Source organism: Saimiri boliviensis, chromosome 2 (assembly GCF_048565385.1).
Source record: "Saimiri boliviensis isolate mSaiBol1 chromosome 2, mSaiBol1.pri, whole genome shotgun sequence".
Lineage (NCBI taxonomy): Eukaryota > Metazoa > Chordata > Mammalia > Primates > Cebidae > Saimiri > Saimiri boliviensis.
In genome coordinates, this window is record NC_133450.1 from 157,878,590 (window position 1) to 157,893,831 (window position 15,242).

The 15,242-nt window shown below is 40.6% G+C and overlaps 1 protein-coding gene across 5 annotated transcripts in view; it reads right to left on the minus strand.

Moving 5' to 3' along the window:
- GLIS3 (GLIS family zinc finger 3) overlaps window positions 1–15,242 on the minus strand; it is a 481,147-nt gene that overhangs the window by 54,541 nt on the left and 411,364 nt on the right. The gene's annotated exons all lie outside the window — the stretch shown is intronic.

Here is a 15,242-nt window from a genome sequence, read left to right on the forward strand (position 1 = left end):
AAACACAGCTAGCTTTTTTCTGCTTCAGTGTAGATATTTGAGCTCTCCTATTTTGTTGTAGTTGCTCAATGCACCTAGTATGTCACCACCGGAGTTTTTTTTGGTGTGTGCGCGCATGTGTTTATCACAAAGGAAGCACTGTCCCTGCTGTTTACAACCCAATAGCCAACAGGAAAACTTGTTCACACTGTGTTCTACTTTATGGTCAAAGTATGCCGCTTCCCAGAGGTCTATATTAGCTACAATTGGCATTAGCTACAATGACATAGGCTGGGAAATTGGAGATTGCTTGTAGCCTGCCAATAAGAGTTAAGACTGGTTTAGGACCTGTCATCTAAGAGCCAGGAACAAGCATCCATCTGCCCACCCATTATCCAACTGTTCACACATCCATCTACCCATCTATCACTCAGCCATTATTTTTTATAGTCACTATTAAGTATCTATTATATGCTAAACACTGTACTATATGTGGGTTCCTGCCCTTGGAGAAATAATTTAGTGAAGGGAGCCGACCTCTCTTCCTTGATTTTACTCAAGTACCAAGACCTATTAGTGTAAATCCTTGGACAGTGTTAAAAGCACCTTAGCACATTGTCTTATTTGTAGCCCCGCAATGCATCCTAAGCCTTGGCCAAACCAACTGACCACACTCAAATGTATTACAACAATTTATCTGCTGTGCTTTTTGTCATGTCTTCTACCTTTTTCTACTTAATTATGTTTGCTCTATATGCAAATTTAACTGTTCTTTTTATTCTCTTAGCAGACAATTATTCCACAAATACGTATGGGCTACCTATCATGTGGCAGACATGGAGCTAGGTCCCGAGAAAGGATAGGAAACAAGACATCCTTGGTGCCTATATCTCCAAACAGTATCCATCATGTTCACTGAGTAAAAGATGAACAGGATATAAATGCCAATGGAATTTGGGGGCTCAGTGACTAAGACAGGGACAGGAGGGAACATTTATCCACTAACTCCTACTCTTCATCAGTCAAGGTTCATTTGCTCACACTTTCAGAGGCACATCTACCAGAGGGGCTAAATGTTCTCCGATGCCCAACATCAGGGTATCAGAAAAGCCTCAGCACAGAAAGCTAGAGGGACATGGTACAGTTGAGGGGAGGTGCTACCAAGCTATACCTTGTACATTAGCAAAGGCCAGTAGAAACGGGTGAAGGGGATGCTAGGTGGGGTACATGAGGTGTCTGGTGTAGGGCTTAAGGCTCCAGAATGTCCTTCAGCTGTGCTTGGGTTGACTCATCACCCATCAAGCGCGTGTCCACAGCCCTTCCCTTGAATGCTGTGGCTGGTCGAGAGGATAGAAATGGGCAGTGGTCCTCTTTTAGGACCCAGTGAGAACAAGGGGCTTTTAGGCTTTTAAGGTTCAATTAAAAATCTGCATTTGGAAAATGTACTGAATAGTTCCTTATGTAGGGTGTAAGAAATCACTTCTCTGCAAAAGTGTCTATGACTTGCCTTTATTTTCTATAGTATAGGAAAATCTTTCTTCTGGCGAGATTACAAACTAGTAGCAGCTTGTAAGTCAGTGTCTACCCGAGAGCACTTTGCATGCCGAGTCCAGGCCACGACTGCTCCTTGTAGGTGTCTCTTGTGACCAAGATGACCAGAAATTTGGAAGTGACGTGAGACCCAAGCATGCTTTCCAACATTTATCCTCATCTCATATACCCTTCCAAAAAAATGAACATTCTGGAGTCAGAGAGCTGTTGCTTCAACATAAATGTCCTTGGTCTCTCTGTCAATGATCCACAGGAAATAACTCTTATCCTGACTTCCATGAATTTCTGATCAGTCATGCATCCGGAATTCAATCTTTGTTACTACAGTCTAAGAATATTCTATTCATCAATTCTTTCGAACACAATTTTTCAGCACCTACTCTGTACTAGGAAGGTGCTAATCTCTATTAATGTTTTAAGTCTGAATACCTGCCGACTTCAGACTTGCCCACCACAACATATGGTTCCACACAAATGTTCAGGTTTTGCCAAGTGATCTTTAACCTCAGGAACAAAATCTCCACCTTACAATAAAACCGTAATGTCATTCAAAAAAGGAAAAATTTCTTCCATACACATTCAAAATGATTTTCTAAATTCCACCAATGGGGGCACACAATGTAGCCTATCGATCAAAACACAGGGGAGAGCTGATCCCTCCAGAATACAGGGCAATATTAACAAAACCGTTGTGATCACATCTGCCGACACAGGCTGCCTATAGGAGCAGCCTTCATTGTCTGTGTCAACTCGGGTTACTACTGCTTTCAAGGCTGGAAGAGGGCTTATAAGTGAACTTCCAGACATGGCTGATGACCGGCTGCTGGAGCAACTGATTAAGTACAGCAGAGGAATTCTTACTGCTTTTGTGATTGAGACATGGTCGTCTCCCTAAGGAGATAAAAGCCTGTTCTTGAGATGAATACATGAGACCAGTCTTCAGCAGAGGGCCAGCAACTGGCCTCCCTCCTGCCATGAAGTTTCTTTTAGTGGTCTGGCTCACTGCAGTCCCTCATCCATCTACAGTACAGATAGGTGGAGGTAACTCAGTTGAGCTTTCTAATTTTAACAAAGCAGTATCTGTTGATCTATGTGGTTCTCAGATGCGATCTCATCGGATACCAGGGCATTCTTGGCTGGCACCTTTGGCTCAGGTTAATTTGGTTACTATACAGTTCTGTCCAAATGAAAACTATTAATCTGTATTTCTAATAGGTGTAGACGGGGCACCCTTGGCGTTATTTTAGCTGTAACATTTATTGTGTGGATGGAGGGAGACCAAGAGTGTTATTAGGATCCCCAGATGAAGAGTCCTTATCTCAGACCATCACCAGAGCAGAGGAAGATTACCATAGGCATTGCTTGGTAACTATGTTTCTATCATTTTAAAGAGAAAGTATCAAGACCTCCCCTTGTCAGGCTCAAGTATATTAAGATCAGCCAATATGCATTCTTATGTAAAATTATGTGAGCAGCAAGAGTCCCGCTTCTCAAGCTTTAATGTGCAAATAAATCGAGGTAAAATATGGATTTCTGATTCACTAGGTCTTGGGGGTGCCGAGATTCTGAACTTCTAACAAACTATCAAAGTCCCTGGTGATGCTGAGGCTGCTGGTATGGAAACTGCACTCAGTAGGTGCTGGGGATCCCGTCTCAGCTTCGTTTCATCTTCTTGCTGCCCCTTGATATCCTGGAATCAATAGTTAAGATTTATTGAGCATTTATAATGTGCCAAGTTCTTTGTAAACAATTGTCCAGTTCACTGATGAACTTGAGGCCTATATCCGATTCCTGGTTAAGTTACCTGGCCTAGGTCACATGGTGGGCAAATAGTGGAGCTGGAATTCAAACCCAGTAAACCCGATTTCAATAGATCACACGACCCTGACCACCACCTTATATTGCTTTCCAAAGGCAACATAGATTCAAGAAAGAGAACAAGTGTAGTGTATCAGAGCCCCTGAACACTGTTTGCAAAGGCTGCTTGTTGCCAATAGCCACTAATCCCCCACCACACACAACATACGTGAGTAGCTTTAGCATCAAACCGAGTTAGAACGCAAGAAGGACATTCCCATTTCTGTTTCTGCTCATCCTGAAAGCAACTCGGTGTTAATAAGTTTTCCAGCTCTGAGAATTATTTCAGGCAAGAAATTAACAGAATTACTTGGTTTAGAAAACAGCTAGTAGGAAATGTGCTTTTCCCAAATAAAAACTTCAGATACTTGTTAGAGACATATTGATCCACTGCTGGCAAAAGGCAGGCAGGCAGGGAAGGGTTATTCATGAGCAATGAGTTACATGCATCCTTTACCACAAGCAAGAATGATGTTCTGGGCTGAAAGGCCACCAGTGGTCAATAATGCACCAAGGGGAGGTGTACTGTGCAAGTCTGCAGCCACTGAGCTGCTTTTTAAACCTGCATTGGAGTCACTTATGGCTGTATTACAGCTATGGTGCTGCTCCTCGTGCCAGGCTTCCTTCCATAGAAAAGGGGGAACCAGTGTTACCTGCAGACTGCTCATTCACATGTAAGTAGTGCCAGAGTAACGTTGAGATCCTGACAAATGACAGTTGCTTGGTGGCTGGTATGTGGGAAGAGGTATTGGCTCACCATTCATCTCTTGGGCAGTATTTGCAGGATCAAGGCACAGAGGGTAAAAGCTAATCAGTGAAACCACAGGGAATGAGCTTTCTCAGAGGGACCAAAAAGAACGAGAAGCCCCCATGTCAATGTTGAGCTCAATCTTGCCTCTCTCCAGAGAATTTTAGAGCTGGGCAGTGTTCAGCAACAGTTGGACAACAGTACACATTGATTCCCTTCGCCTCATCAGAAACTGGGCACTCTACAGAAACAGCATCAGCGTGGTTGACAGAACAAAGTATACACGGTATGACAGCCCTCAATTTGAATCTTAGCCTTCGCTATTAATAGCAATGTGTCCTAGGCAAAAACATCACTTAGCCTAAGTTTGATTCTTCATCTTAAATAAGGATAATACCTCACTGGATTTATGAGAATCACAGAACAAACAGAAAACGCTTAGCATATGCCTGAACTCCAGTTAAGTGCTCAAGAAATCGCTGTTGCTATTATTTGGCTACTTATATTATTTTAATTATTACCATTATTGATAGAACTAGGGAAGGAAGGTTACCTGTTGCTCCCAAATGGTAAATCTTAAAGTATGATCGCCTAAACCCTAAACTATAGATGGAAGAATTCATACCAATAAACTTTTTAAAAAAGCAGTAGAGTTTACACACAACTCAAATAAGCTTCTTGTCCTATTTTTAAATAAAAGTTGTCAAAGTGGGGCCTGTGAAATAATCCAAGGGTTAAACTATTTCATTTTGCATCAGTAATAAACACCTTTGAGTTACAACCCGTAAGGCGTTTGTTTAAAAGATAAGTCATTTTCATGCATGACTGCACTTCCTTAAGGAGTGAAAATGGGCCATTACTAGAATGTCAACAATTGTCCCTCTTGAAGCTTAGTTTATCTTGAAGTATTTTTACACTTAGAGAAACAAAAGGAAGTAGTGCTCAAAGAGCATGAAGATTCAGAATTGTCAGGATTCAGGAAAAACTTTTCCCTTCAGGCATTCTGAAGAAAATTATCAGTATTGGGTGTGACTCAAGTTTTGGCCCCAATAGTGAAAATGCAAGGTCTGGCATCTTCTGCGGTTTTTTGCATTTCACCTTGGAGAAATTTAATTACGTTGTCTTTCAATGAAACATGCTCTCTGAACCTAAATTCACAAACAGGAAAGTTCTAGCAAGGAAAACGCCCTGTCAGGGTCGCTTGGAAGGCTGCATTTGATATTGAGGTTAATTGGAGAATCGGAGAGAGGCCTCAGCTAATCCTAGCCTCACTGCCCACGAGTAGGAGGAGTTGGTTTTCTTTTTTCTTAATGTCTAAGCATTTTCCCCCTTCCCCTGCCTCTCCATATTCCACCTATATTAGGAAAAAATAGCTTAAAGGTTTGCACAGTCATCTCTCTAATCTTTTCCTTCTCCTTGTGGCAATGAATACTTTCAGTATTGCCAATGCCTAAAAATCTTATTTCTGCCTTTTTTTTCCTTCCCACTTTGCAGTGTAGAGTATCATTATCCTGCAGCCCTGATAAGATAATGAAACAATCCCTTCTCAACTGGATCAGGTGGCTGTCACTAAAATGACACCACCCATACATCCCTGACAGGCTACCCCAAGCTAATTGATGGCAAACAATGGCAACTGTCTCCAGTGCACTTAGAAAACATCTTTGTGTCACCCAATGGGAGAGCTACCTGGCAATGGATAAACAAATGTGTTAGGGAGACGTTGTATTAAAGTGAGCGTATGGAACTATAGAACATGCCTATTAACTCTGAGCTTAAGCATGCTGGTGTTCTCTAGTGAACAGAAATAAAGCAAAGTGAGAATTTATTGATGTCTGGACAGCTACATGAATATTCAGGTTCTCTTACAAACAGATATTCCCCCATGAGCTGCAAACTTCTGTGTAGGTTGCCCAATTACATTTCCACATTCTGCAGCTGGATTTAAACCCGGGGAAGAGGTGTCGGTGTTTGGAAGAGGATACAGGCTTATATGCTTTTCTGGACTACCCTGTAATACAACTAGAAGATAATGGCTGATACCATACACATAAATGTCAGAAGGTATCATCAAGTATTCCCAAATACCAAGTCTAACTTCATGTTAGGAAAAGCTCTGGAAACATCTGCATTGCAGACCAAAGATTGTTTTCAGTAGAATGGCATCATCTGGCAACTCAACTTCTCTGGGGCTAATATTTCATACAGCCCTGTTAGATCTTTCCAGACTATGCATGACACAGCTAACCTCAAATCATCTATCTTCTCTACCTCCCAACCTACCTGTTACCCTCAACGGATTACATAGTAAAATAACAAACAAGCTAATGATTCACACCAGCCCATGGGAAATCTGTTATTTCCTCCTGGTCTATGTGTTATATTAACTCTCATTGGTGCAGAGTGGAAAGCAGAAAAAAAAGATGGGGCAGGCCTGGCCAATCACTCTTGGAAGCTCTTCCAAAAGGAACCCTCAACTCTTTTCTGGAAATAGTTTTACTTGGCCACAAAAAACATTGCCGTTAAAAAAAAAATACTGGGTTCCCAGTCTCCTCATTACTCATCCCTCAATTATCTTTTACCTGGACCATGTTGACCACAAAAGGTATTTCCCTCCCTTTCAGAGCCTGCCGGGACAATCCTACCCACTCTTTCACTTGACATCTAAAAACATAGTGATGGCTTCTTGGAAGCAGATTTTTGGCATAAACACCAATCCCATTTTTAAAGTCAAGGGTTGATCTACCAACTCTGAAATCTTTCAGAAAGCTTCTCTTTCTTAGATCTGCAAAATGAAGTATCAACAGTGCTTCTGGAGAATTATGCTATGGTTAGAACTCACAGCTTCGATTATCATGAGCCCTGGGCAAAACTGTATCGACAATTAAGTTAGTTTTGTTCTAACTCCGCAGAACCGTTTCCTCATTTTTTCCACTCTGATCACTCTTCCATTTGGCCATCAGGTGCTTTGTGCTACCTCCTAGCTTACTTTAATTCTCAAGGTAGATGCTAGAAGACATACACATGCCGTCAGGAGTTTATGCCCATATACAACATTTTCCCATATAATTTTTATTTAAAGGCTTTTATCTGTATCCAAAATGGAGGGTTCAGTCTTCAGTTGTATGTAATTCAAACTTCCTTGTCGCTGGTAGAAAATATATTTTGATGAAGCATGCGACATCCCTGTTAGAATGACCAGATGGGTCTCTGAAATTCAGTATTTGTTATTTGCTTTACTTTTAGGCTTTAATTTATAAATCGAAGAGAGGCTAAGATTTTCAACATTAATTCTTGATATTTAAAAGTTTGAGATACTTCTTTCTAGGAAAAAAAATATTGGGCAGAATAAAACCAGGACTGCTCCCGCTTATGATCCTCTCTGCCAGCCTTTGGCACCTCTAACTAGAATGGAGCCCCATCCAACCTACAGCAGCTTCTTCCTAAGTGAGAGCCATACTAAGTGCTCCCACAATGGCCCAGGCCACTTCTGCAGATGTCTTCTTGCGATTTGCTGACTTTAACCAGTAGTTCCATGTGAAGGCCATTTCTTTTGGGGTTCCATAGAGTGCCCTGGGGAGAACTAGGAGTGTTGTGTAGTACATGTGTTCTGGATGCCTTCAATATAAACAGCTCTGCTATTATCTGTTTTAAATATTAAGCCTTAAAAATCTAAAAACCTATGGACTACAAGACCACTAAAGCCTTTGCTAAAACTTTATTATGGGTAGCCATAAAACCTGCACGTATTATATGATCCCACTGTCTTATAATACATTCTCCTCTTTCATTCATTTTAATTAATTGCTTTATGTATGCCTTGATTTTGCTCTGTCATTTCAATGACTGTCCCAGATTTAAGTATCAAACAGGGCTTGGCAAACATTTGTTGTAAAGGAGCAGAGAGTACGTATTTTAGACTTTGAAGGTAAAGAGGCAATATTTACATTCTTCAAGCAACTGTTCTCCGCTAAAGGCTAATAGTTTAAATACAAAAATTCTAACAAAATTTTAAAACCATCTTTAGTTCTCAGGTCATGCAACAACATGGGGCAGGCAGATGTGACCTGTGGGCCATAGCTTGCCGATTCTTGATGTAATATAACTGCCTGTCGCATGCTAACTACTAAGGACCATCATGAAAAGACTAGAGAACCGCTTTTGAGTTATGGCAAGTCAATTTGAGGTAATCAATGGTCAAGAACAGTTTAAGATACCTTAGAGTATATTTTGAGATAAATGACATGGCTTAGGTAGAGCCCATTCACAAAATGTTATCAGGACAGGGGCTACACCCTAGCAATACAAAAATAAGGAATGTGTAAAATTGCACTGGCCAAGGCCATTAATCCCATTTCTTCTTTCCTCCACCTGGCCTCACCCTCACAAATTCACTGTTCGTTAATTTCATTTTTCAAGCAGACAATGGCACTGTATACAACTAGTATAAGCATAGTTCTACTCTTCATAACAACAACAAAAAATCCGATTTGCAGACCAGAAGATGGGTCTTAAAATGCAGAAGCTCCAGTCCTCACCTTGACTTAAATTCCTGGAATGAACACTTTATCTCAACATATCTATTACTGACTACCAAGTAGTAGCACCCAGCTTAAGAGACATGGATAGAAGACGTTCTATTCACTGTCAGACATTGACTTGGTTCACAAGTAATTAAGATTTTAAATAAAGAGGAAGGAAAAAAAACAACTGAGCATCTGCCGATTGCCAAGGAGTGTACCGAACTCTTAGTCATTTCATGTAGTTCTCATAACAGACCTATGGAGTCAGTGCCATCATTATAGAAAAGGAAAAGTAACCTCCCCAAACTGAACGCTAGCGAGTGCAGAGCCAGAATTGGAGTTTAGATTTAGCTCCATGTTCTTTGACATAGCTCGACGTCTTTAAAAAATACACAAAACCCACTATTTTTGAATGCCTAAACCCTAGTAACCATCAAAACACAATTTTGACATTGTGAATTTGAGGGCATTGCCACCCAGTGATGGGTTTGAAATTCCAATTTGTCTTCCTTTAGAGAGCTACAGATTTCCTTCGTTAGAAAAATGCCATGGGAACTACTGGCAAAGTACTGGAATACAAAATGTGAAGAAATACATTTCAGTTTTATTCTATTGAATGATGTTGGTTATATTCCCAAACTTTTAGGCTTCCATTTTCCTTCTTTAAAGAAAAAAAAAAGCAACGAGAAGGTAGGTAATCGGTGATCTATGGCACCTGTTCTCTACTTCTCAGAACTATAGCATGTATTTTAGCATTTAAGTAAATGAACTACCGGATGCTGAACACTTACAGTACTATGTTTCAACAACTGTGTCATTAATCCAGCAATTGAACACACTAAGAGGGAAATTTAAGTTACAGAAAGAAGCAACATTTCCATTTGTAAATGTTACATCTGAGCACCAACTGGCTATACTGATGATCACAAGGATTGTACAAAACATGATCCGTAATTTAAGAAAAGAGCTGGGTGCCATGGCTCATGTTTGTCATCTCAGCACTTTGGGAGGCCAAGGCAGGAGGATCACTTGAGGCCAGGAGTTTGACATAAGCCTGGGCAAGACCTCGTCTCTACACAAAATATAGTTCTAAAAATTTATTAGCCAAGTGTCATGGCACACATCTGTCATCTCAGCTACTCAGAAGGCTGAAGCAAGATCACAAGCCCAGGGGTGCAAGGTTACAGTGAGCTATGATCATGCCACTGCACTCTAGCGTGGGTGGCAGAATGAGATGCCGTCTCAAAAGACAAAATACTGTCCATTCTTTCTGTACAGCTAAGACTCTAAACTGCCTTAGTCCTCCACAACTATGAATCCTAGATCCTTAATTTCCCAACTGCAAAATCTAGGGTAGCGGATGCATTGCATCTTTCATGAAGTACGTCGACTTCTCAGAAATGCTTGGCATCCCAGTCAACCAGCCTGAGGAGCAAATTCCTATGCTAGTTGATGAGACTTTATCCCGTTTTCTTAATACTTAAGAGTTCCCGTTCAGCAGCCCCACTCCTAGAAGGCAGAAAAAACACTACACACAAACGACTTTCTCTGTGTCTCCTAAGAAAAGGTTCCAGTGAAGCTTACAGACCCCTGACTTAGGGTGGGACTAGATGTTAGTAACCTAGTTAGAAACTTCAGGGTAAGACTCGACTCTGAAATCCAGAGCTGATGGGTAGTGAAAGCAGAAGCAGGATATGAGCAGCTAAGTTCACTAGAGAGAACAGGACTGGAGTCTCGGGAGCAAACCCAGGTCACAACTAGAAACAGGGAATTCTGGAAGCAAGGCAAAAGCATCCTGGAAATTTAGGTCGAAAAACTAAGGCTCCAAGGAGGCAGCTGCAACTTCTGATGAATCAGTGCCTGCTGTGAAGGAGCATTAATGGATTCAGTCATGGCCAGGGCACCCGAGCAGGGCAGATCAGCCTATGACAATCTTGAGGAAGACACCATAAAAGCTGGTCTCCTGGGACAGTGCCGATAGCTGTGTTGAATGAACAAATTCCACAATCTTCTCTTCAGTGCCTGCAATATGCTATTACTGTAAAATATGGCAAGTAACATCTGAGTTACAATTCATTAATGTCCCTTAGCGTCTCTGCTATTCTTAACATTTTCAGTATCCATAGAAGAATTAAAAAGATGAAAATTCACTATGGATACAAATACCCGGAGTATGAACAGTTTTTCTTAACTCTTCATGTGAAAGACATAACCACCTGTGTTTTTTTTCCATGGAAGGTAAATTCAGTTGAAGCACAAAATCAACTTTAGACTCAGCAGTCTGGTCTATAACCTCTTAGTCGTAAGTATTAGCTTCTCATTCCAGAAATTCCATCCTGTATTCCGTTTTGTCACCCTTAAGACCTGCTTTGGGTACACCTCGAAGTATAATAAAGCCAACTTTCATCTTCTCGTATGCCAGTTGATTACTGCTGAAATGATATACGTTTAACTTCTAAGTTCTTGAGTGCATGTGCAGGTTTGTTATACAGGTAAGCTTGTGTCATGGGGGTTTGTTGTATAGCTTTCATTGCCCAGGTATTAAGTCTAGTACCCATTGCTTTTCCCAATCCTCTCCCCTCCTCTCATCCTCTTTCTCATGATGAAAATAGCCAGTATTTTTCCCAATAAGGATAAAGCTACAGCTGCCCAGCTTTGCACCTTGCCTCTCCTCCTCAGTGAGGTAGGGAATTGTTTTTGCTCACCCACAAAAATATTTTTACAGCAAAAACTTGCACATATTGTAAAACTGAGTAATTCAGCTTAATCTTGCATGAAAAACCAACATGAATACAAGGGAATAGTGGATATGAAATACTGAAGCACCAAATTCAACAGCCTGCAAACATATGAAGGCATTAACATTAGCTGCATAAATGCAGATGTGCCCTGTGCTGGCTGGGAATTAGAATCTTCATTCTCTTCAGCTAAGTGGCTATAAGATCTTATTCTTAATCAAAACATGAGCAGTGCCATTATAATGCTGCCGTGTGGTAACAAGCAAAATCCACCTGTAGGTTTTATGCAGCGAGAAACAAATAGATACTACAGTTCTAACTCAGTCAAAATTCAAAATTCAGGTCATGTTTTGCCAGAAGTCATATTCCTACATTTTATGATCCAGAGCAATGGGTTTCAAAGGTTAAAAACCATTTGACCAGCAGCACTTGGACCAGCTGCACCTGGTGCTATCACCTGGGAGCTTGTTAGAAACGTCTGGCAGAAATTCAGATTCTTGGCACTCAGACCTACTGAATCAAACAGTGGGGGTGGGGCCCAGCAAACTATTTTCACAAGATTATCGTATGATTTGATGCATACTGAAGGACTGGCTCAGGACTACGGAGGGCTCAATAGGTTAAAAGCAATAGTGCCTACAACAGAAGTTGGAAGCATGCTCCAGACCTCATTGCATTCCCCAATTGAAGTCAGTGGACAATCCAGATAAAGAGCTTACAAAAACTAAGGTTTTGATAGCTCAAAAATGATTCAGACTTTGGCAACTGTTTCCCTCTAAATTTCTTTCATGCCTTGAGTTTCCACCTCCTTTTGACCACCACCAGTTTCCAAAATGATACTGCTGTCACCTTTGTGAATTCCAAGCAAAGCAATGATTTACGAAGTTAATGCAAGTAATAACTATGCATTTTTATAATGCTCTGTCTTAAGCCTTCTTAAAGACTTCTGTATAGTTGTGGTGTTTGATCTTCACAACTCTCCTATGAAGTTTAACCTACTAGGAAATGTGTTAGTTTAGGACCTCTAATAAATCACTCATTACCATTTTTGGAGAACAGACTATATGAGGCACTTTTACAGAAAATTTCTATATGCAAGTTGTACCATGACAATACTCAATTTAAGTAGAAAACATTAAAACATACCATAAAATTACATTAAGATGAAATTTTAACTTTCAAATTCCTATTAAATCCTATGGAATTTATATGGTGCTATTACAAAAAGTAATGTTGTAATAGAGAAGCCATCACCTCCCAGTAAGGAGGGTAGAGTGAAGAGAATTACACATGACTTCAAATAATCCTGCTCCAAAGAGTCTTTTTGCTTCCACATTTCCCTATTATCTGAACAAAACACTTTTGAGATCTAAGGTTACATTCAAAATTTGGATAAGTCAACAAGATTTGTAAGCTCTACACATAACTATATTACAACCCAAGAGAAGTTATATAATTCCCTTTTCTCTCGTTCCAGCTGTTTGTTCCCAAGTAGTTTGTGTGACTCCAATCAGCCACACTGGCCTCTACAATGTCTTCATGGCATAGGTTATTAACGTCATGTTTTACTGAAACTGCAATACAGCTTAGGTTTGAAAGGAGCCATAATTTGTCATCACTCATGGGACAGATCATCTTCCATACATCATTCACCTGTTAATAGACTCCCTGCCAAGACCAGCCATTGGTCCACACAGTCCATGGTATCTCAGACTCACCAAGTCGTGAGCTTCTACACATCATTAGTTTATCACAAGTGTTCACCAGAAGATCAGTTCTTGAAAGCGGCTTTCACATTTTGATCTACTGGCTATGAAATAGTTAAAGTCACCTAAATTTACAGGCCTGGCCTGTGGCATTATGTGGAATATAGAACCTTTGAACAAAGGGGAAAAAAAAAAAAAAAAAATACAAATGAGCCGTCCTTCATTCAGGCCTGCTCATTGCTGCTTTGGCCTTCCTGTTAGGTTACAACATTGCTCTCAGGTTAGCTCAGGAGCAGGGTAGGGGAGCCCTGGGATTCTCAAATCAATTAGTAAGTATCATAATTTTATTTAAGTTGCCCTCAGCATGGCCTCTAGTATTTGGCTGCTTTAACCTGGGACACTATCTTTCACAGAAATAAGTCTTCTCAGGTAATCATTTTTAATCAAGCTCCAACTTTTCAACCTGAAGTTTGTTTCAATGAAGGCAGGCAACACCTCAGGAGATGTGCAAGACTTATATATGCCAAAACTGCCATCTTTTCTGTTCATCTTCATGCTATGCAAACTATCCCTCTTAGAATTGTACGAAGCATCATCTACTTGACAATTTCCATTACAAAATCGTTACTTCACACCGCAAGTTCTCAATAGCTGTGGCTTTTGAGATTAGTGTTCAATGCCAAATTTAACCACCTCTTCTAAGCTCATACTCGACGGGTTTCCATCAAAATGTTTGTGATAAATTTCCTAGCACTTGAAAGGTAGACGTATCTGAAATATTTTGATTTTTGTAAAACAGAACATAAAGGGAGTAACTCTGAGTACTTTCGCTATTTAGCCAAGTCTTAATCTTCAAATTGTCTTATCACTTCAGATTTTACGTTTAACTGACTAAGTTTCCTTTTTGCACCTTTCCCATTTTTCACGGTTTGGCTTCTTTCCATAGATCTAGGGAAAAGGTTTGCGGACGTTAATATGCAGTCCAAGCAGCACATTTCTGGAACTTTAAAAGAAAGGCTTACAATTTTTGTTTCTTAACTTTCTCCTGCCTGGTTCTGCCTCTTGGTTTGTTGCCAATCAACTAAAGGCATATTTTTTTTTAAAGACAAGAAGTTAGATAGCAAAATTATACCCAAGGGAGGGCGGAATAAGGAAAGAAGTAGGGGCTGGATGCAGTCCCTCACGCCTGTAGTCCCACCACTTTGGGAGGTTGAGGAGGGTGGATCGCCTGAGGTTGGGAGTTTGAGACCAGACTGGCCGACATGGCGAAACCTGTCTCCTAAAAATCAGCAGTGTGTGGTGGTGGCACACCTGTAATCCAAGCTACTAGGTAGGCTGAGCCAGGAGAATTGCTTAACCCTGGGAGGTAGAGGTTGCAGTAGACCGAAATCATGCCACTGTGCTGCATCCTGGGTGACAGAGCACGACTCCATCCGAGTTCTTTTTTTTTAAAAAAAGGCAAGGAGTAGAGGGTATACTTTGTGATAAGCTACCTGGATAAGTGAAATTCTGGGAACAAAGTTGAACAAGATGGGCCTCTGACCGTTTCAAGTGTTCTCAGTCATGGAAAATGACTCTTGAAATACTTGCTTACTGCCCTTTCCCCCCTGCATCCGAATCAACTGAGAACTGTCAAGTTTAAAAAAGTTAAACAAGCCTGTCTTTCTCCCATTATACTGCAATGCATCTGTAAATTTTAAATTCAAATGGCTTATTCATACTTTTAAAAAGGAAAAAACAGTCTGCTGCCAAACCTGGCATCAGATGGGGGCGGGAGTGGTATCTGCAACCCACAGAAAATAGAAAATTCTCATTGTCTGGAACGTGGAACTGGTAAATTTTTTCATCTTCATGACAGTAAGATCATTCCATATGTAAGAACAATCACTAATTATGTTTATGTAAGTATGTCACCATTAGAGTAGAAAAGGCACAACAATCCAGGCCAATAACTTCCTTATTGCATATTGTTCTTTTTTACTACATACATGTAGTTTTCCCAAATATAGTCACCTATTATTCAAACCTAGGCAGATGGAAGGTGGTCTGGGAGTGCCATTTCATCTCCTTTCCCACAATGGTTGGCAAACGTGAATAAACATTCTTACAAGTTGGTTTGCTGATGTGGAGATTTCCTTAG